Here is a 6,000-nt window from a genome sequence, read left to right on the forward strand (position 1 = left end):
GTAATGAGTCAGGGAAAGATGATATTTTTTTTGTGGCAGTACCAGTAGTTTCAGACTCCTTTGTCTCTAATTTTGTGACGCCTTAAAGTTGCAGTTTGTGATCACAACATTCAAAGTTGGCCACTCTGGCTCAATGAGGGTTGCAGTGCTCGCCAGCATGTGAAAGCCAAACCCAAAATGTACTCTCGTTTTTTAACTCAAATGCCTCGCTACATTTGAGTTTTTTTCCGGAACTGTGTCCGCCATTTTCGTAGCTTCCTCTTGGATGCATGCTTATGATCTATCAACTACTGTTTGTCGCAAGTTGCTACGTTTTTTATAGCGGTTGAAGCCCAGAAACATCCCGTACACAGCTAAATGAAAAGAAAAGAGAAAATACAGGAAGAAGGCAGGGTCTCTGCAGATACTGACACCACCACATATTTCTAGTGGGTTACAAGTAATGATTGAAAGGTATTATTTTTGTATCACTCTATACATTGTCATTTAAGAAAATCCTACAAATGATGTCTTTAATATCCTCAAATATTTTAAGAAGTTTGTTGAATGCATTTATCTCTAACAATATTCACGTTTCAAAAGTAGCTTAAGTATAGCAACATTTGAAGTGTGACTTTAAGTCTGGGGGTCAAAAGTTCAATACATCATTTGTTTGGTTTGAGGACATAAATACATTTGACTGCTTCTTATTTTACCATTGGGTGTAATGCTGTGAAGCTCTGACGGTGAAGAGGAAGTGAGGGAGATTTGGTTACATCAGGTAAACTAAAGCTCAACACAGCACAGTTTCAAGTCAAGCACCTTTTAAATGTTAGGTTTTGAAAAGCGATATACCAATTAACTTTACGATCATTATTAACAATGTAGTGCCAGTTGGACTTCCAAGTATCTCCTCACATCATATAGATGTCTGAATGTGTGCAGCCATGTGTGTGGGCACTGTACTGTATGTTTGCGTGCGCGCACTTACGTACAAAGAGGTTGACAGACACACCCCGACTTTTCGCTCAGTATTAAACTTGACAAATACGAAGCATCAAAAATGTAGCCGAGCCTAAAAATAACATCATAAATTAGTAAACGCTTCAGAACGCAGCCGGCCTCATATTCTTCTTCTTGTTCTTCTGTTTCAATTCTGCATGTAAGTGTCTGGACTCACTTTGTATTCATGTCTCTTCTTGAAACACGAATACATGTATACACTGTGTACACACACGTACACACACACACACACACACACACACACAGACACACACATATGGGCACATACACTTAACAAGCAGATGGAGTCAAGCCACACACACAGCAGCAGACTGTGGCACACATTAGCATGTTACAATAGCATCAACATAGTGTGTTGTTTCAGGAGGTTGAAGCATGATGCAGCAAAACATGTGGACCAACATCATACTGTGAAATGCATGTAGTAGTGTGTATTTGAATGTGTCTTAGTGCACATGAGTGTTTGTGTGTGTGTGTTTGTGCATGTTCCATGGTTGCAGTGGTGCATTAGTAAAGCACATTCTGATTTCACACAGACTACATACAGTTGGTCTATTCATCAATTCTTTAGCAGTAGTTGAATATAGAATATGACTGAGTCATTTGCTTTAAAAGGAGCTAGGGAATGCCCCAGTCTACCCCAGTGTATCTAAACCGACTGAAGTGAGACCTTTGGAGCATGAGGACCACCTCCCTGATACCTTCCAGTCCTTTCTACACAATCCACGTCTTACTGAGTTTAGAAATCCCTGTTATCAACCTGCCTCCCCCCTGTGCAGCCCTCCTTCATCATATGACATGAACAGGTAAAGTCGTGAATGAGTGGTAACTTTCACCTGCCCCCCCTCCTAGCTGGAGTACTTTTGGGGCTAGAGTGGCAGTTATTTGTTCACTGACGGTATATTGTGCATCACACGTATTGGCAAGACTTTAATAATACATGTAGAGAGATTACTCTTCTAATTTAGGGCATACATTGGAAAGCTAAACCCGTCCAGCATATGTAATTTAAAAACCATTTACCGGATAACAGAGAGCTGGTGGAATAATAAAGACTTTTCAGCGTTCTTTTTTTTGGCTTTTTCTTAATTTTGGTAAACATGTCTAGCGTTTGTTGAGCCAATAGAGCAACGTCATTTGCTTTGCTAGCTTGCAGTGAAGCACTAACAAATGCAATTGCTATTGACAGAAATCTATTTTGGGCACGTTATGTCTGGTTGTTATTCATCTAGTTGGCTGTATAATAATTAGGTGTTAAGACCTTACCGAATAGCGAGTATCTCCTCTCTAATCCCCTCCTGAGCGCAGCGCGAGCCGACCGTCCTGGATGTGGAACAACTTCGAAAAGCGCCACAAGAAAAGACGTCGCACCTTCCCCAGACAGTGACAAGTCAGTTAATCCATATCATCTGCCGTTTAGAATGCACGAGGAGCACGGCTCGACATCCTTGTAAAGTGCGTCTCATGAAGTCCCAGTGAGTGCAGGTGAACGGGCGAGACGCACGCGGTTTAAACGACTGTAATCCTCCCTCTCTCTGTGTCTCTCTCTCTCTCTCTCTCTCTCTCTCTCTCTCTCTCTCTCTCTCTCTCTCTCTCTCTCTCTCTGTCTCTCTCTCTCTCTCTCTCTCTCTCTCTCTCTCTCTCTCTCTCTCTCGAACAGTGGAGACAGACACCCCGCGCGAACTGTTGTTTACACACCTGCATCTCTCGCGATCTGCGTGTGTCTACACACGATTTGTAATGTGTGAATGTGAGGACCACAAGCGCCGTAGGCGACCCGTGCTACCGTACGAATTGTTTTATATATTCCCTATTTTCTTATATATTCTGGCATGTTTTGCAAAATATATATCTTACATAAAAGAGGGACATGTCAGGTGTCTGTCTGTAGGCGTCTGTCCGTACATACCCCCAAAATCTAGAACACTGACATCACAACTGAAATAACATTTTAGAACACCCTCACAATAGAACTCTGACATTATCTATGTGTATTATTACTACACACGTCTACAAGGACATACCATATAAAGTATAATTACACTGCTTTAGAAGCAGCCAAATGTTTTTTCAACCTCACAAACCTGATGGTCCAATGCTTGTAGATGCACATGGATCTTCTGTCTGCGTCTCACACTCTGCTTATATGTCACCCTCAGCCTCACTGTCTGGATCTTCATCTGTCTTTCTTCCCTGCTCTGTGCCCTCACCAATCTCTTCAAAGGTCAAATCCTCTGGCTCTCTGTCTGTAGCGCTCTCAACTTCTGGACGTTTCTCCTCAGCTTTTTCAATGTCTGCCTCATCATTTTTGTTTTTCTTTTGGGAACAGAAATAGGACATAATGTCCTTTTTTTCTCTTCATGTTGAACTATGGACAGCAAATAATGGAGAGGAACACATAACACTTAAGGAACCCAAAATATAAATAACGTTATATCGATTTGTATTGGTGTAGCCTTTGCACTTATTTAAAAACTAAAACGTTACAACTACATCTAGCAAAACCGATAGAAACTAGTTATTAGGGATGGGCACAAGTACTTAATTCCATGGTCGAGGGCTCGCATTAATTCCTTCTAAATCTATTTTTAGAACGCAACAAATCTGTCTGCAGAAATAAGGATGCACAGCAATATTGCCTACCAAACGCTTAATGCTTATTCTCAATCAAAACAGTCACAGTTACCATATGATATTAACAATTTATTTTTCACTACTTCAAAACACTTTTTCACCAAAAAAGTAAGGCGGGTCACAATTTACTTGACATGTAGCCTAGCGGTAACGGTAAAAATCCCCCCCAAAAAAACGTAGCCTACATCAAAAAAACTAAAACCTGAGTACCCTTGTTCACCAATGGAGTTAATTTGAAACGAGTACTACTCGAGGAATAAATTACTAACACTCATCCTTACTAATAATATATAGCTAGCTAGCTAGCAAGCCATCAACTCAGGCTAACGTTAACGTCTGGCTGGCTGCTATTAAGTGAACTAACAGTCAATAACAACATTTCTTGACCTGAAGTCTTACTTTGTAACAATCACACAAATACAATACTTTTGCTCACCTTTAATTCTTCGTGGTTCTTGCTTCTTCCTCTAGTCAGCCAGCAAGCCTTAGGCGGTGTAACACTCTAAAGGTTAGAGTCTAAAGGGTCCGACTAGAATGTTGAGGCACATTTGTTCCGCCTTTTGCGTCAGCGCCATATTGTCACAAAAAAAAATCAGTAGCCTACTTTTTATTATTGTGCAATCTTCGTTCATAGAGGGGGCCACAGGTGGGTCCAGGCTCTGTGTTAGGGGGGCACTGGCCCCTCTTGGCCCCCCCCCAGAACCACCACTGATACTAATACAAACATTGAGAAAGTACTGTCTGTACATGTACAGGCAGACAGTACATTAGACGGTTCATGTCGATATAATTAGTTTCTGTTTACCTCATCAAAAAACACCAACATGCTCATGTCCGATGCTATCTGGTATTCATTCAGGCCCTATTCACATCTGGCATTAACATCCGTCTTTTGTGATCCGATTTCATGTGGACAGCTCTAAGTACAGGTGTGAACACCAAAGACGCATTGAGGAAGCATTGAGAGCACAATCAGGGGCGGTCTGGGCCGCATTCCTTTTGCAGTGTGCATTCACATTCAGCAACTGGGACTCAAATATGCAATACCCATATAATAATATGATAAATAATAATAGTATAATAAAAAGCTTTATTTGTATAGCACCTTTCATACAAGAAAGCCCAAAGTGCTTCACATCAAAAACATAACAATTAGTAAAAGGACAGAATAAGAGCATTTACCGTACAATAATCACAGTGTAGATGTAAATGAGTCTGAAGTACCATTATTAAAATAGCCAAATTAAAATAGCAGATAAAATAGCAGATAAAATAGCAGATAAAATAGTATAAAATAGCAGATAAAATAGCATAATTAAAATATAATATAGCAGAGTGTTACGCCTCAGACACAGGGAAGGAAGACTCAATTGCACAACTCCAGACACAAGGGTAAAGTGTAGAATAAACCAAAACTTTACTTCCAAAAAACAGATATAAAATATCACCATTAAAAGGCTAAAGTAAAGAGATATAAAATATCACCATTAAAAGGCTAAAGTAAAAAGATATGTTTTTAGCTTACTTTTGAAGATATTGAGCGAGCTTGCCTCCCTGATGTCTTCAGGTAAAGTGTTCCATAGCTTTGGTGCATAATTGCTAAAGGCTGCATCCCCGATTTTCTTTTGGATGTTTCTGGGAACATTTAATAAACCAGTAGTGGATGATTGTAATGTTCTTGGGGGCACATAGTTTGTTAGAGAGTTGGCAGTGTAACTTGGTGCGGTTCCGTTTAGGGCTTTGTATACAAGAAGGAGGACCTTAAAATTAATTCTAAAAGTTACTGGAAACCAGTGTAGAGCGGCTAACACTGGACTGATGAGGTCTCTCCTCTTGGTTCTAGTAAGTAGCCTCGCTGCAGCGTTTTGGATGAGCTGAAGTCTCTCCGTTGTTTTTTTTGGGAGGCCGGTAAAGAGTGCATTACAGTAATCGAGTCGGCTTGAGATAAAAGCATGAATTAGTTTTTCAGCATCCTTTTGATTTATAAATTGTCTGATTTCAGCTATATTTCTAAGGTGGAAGAATAATGTTTTTGTCACCTTGTTTATGTGGGATTTAAAGCTTAGATCTGAGTCTTTGATAACACCAAGACTTGTAACTTCAGGTTTAATCCAAGGAGTAAGTTCCCCCATGTTATTCAGCATCATCTCTCTTTTTGTTACAGAACCTACTAGTAGGATTTCAGTTTTGTTCTCATTTAATTTTAAGAAATTATTGCTCATCCATTTATTTATTGCTGACAGACAGGTGGTGATGGAGTTAACAGCTGTAGTACCATTTGGTTCAGCAGAGATGTACAGTTGTGTGTCATCCACGTAGCTATGGAAGCACACATTCCATTCCGTGTTCTCTAATGATGTCCCC

At 40.1% G+C, this 6,000-nt stretch overlaps 1 protein-coding gene across 2 annotated transcripts in view; it reads right to left on the reverse strand.

Annotated features, from left to right (window-relative positions):
- Window positions 1-3,221, reverse strand: part of frmpd1a (FERM and PDZ domain containing 1a) — a 41,316-nt gene extending 38,095 nt beyond the window's left edge. The window contains exon 1 of one of the 2 annotated variants that reach the window (XM_029439541.1): window positions 3,087-3,221. The gene's annotated coding sequence lies outside the window, so the exon portion shown is untranslated. Of the gene's footprint in view, window positions 1-2,268; window positions 2,571-3,086 lie in introns of those variants that run through there. The other variant, XM_029439534.1, reaches the window with a different exon arrangement.
- Between the last annotated feature and the right edge of the window lie 2,779 nt (window positions 3,222-6,000).

This window comes from Cottoperca gobio, chromosome 1 (genome assembly GCF_900634415.1).
Source record: "Cottoperca gobio chromosome 1, fCotGob3.1, whole genome shotgun sequence".
In the NCBI taxonomy this organism is placed as follows: domain Eukaryota; kingdom Metazoa; phylum Chordata; class Actinopteri; order Perciformes; family Bovichtidae; genus Cottoperca; species Cottoperca gobio.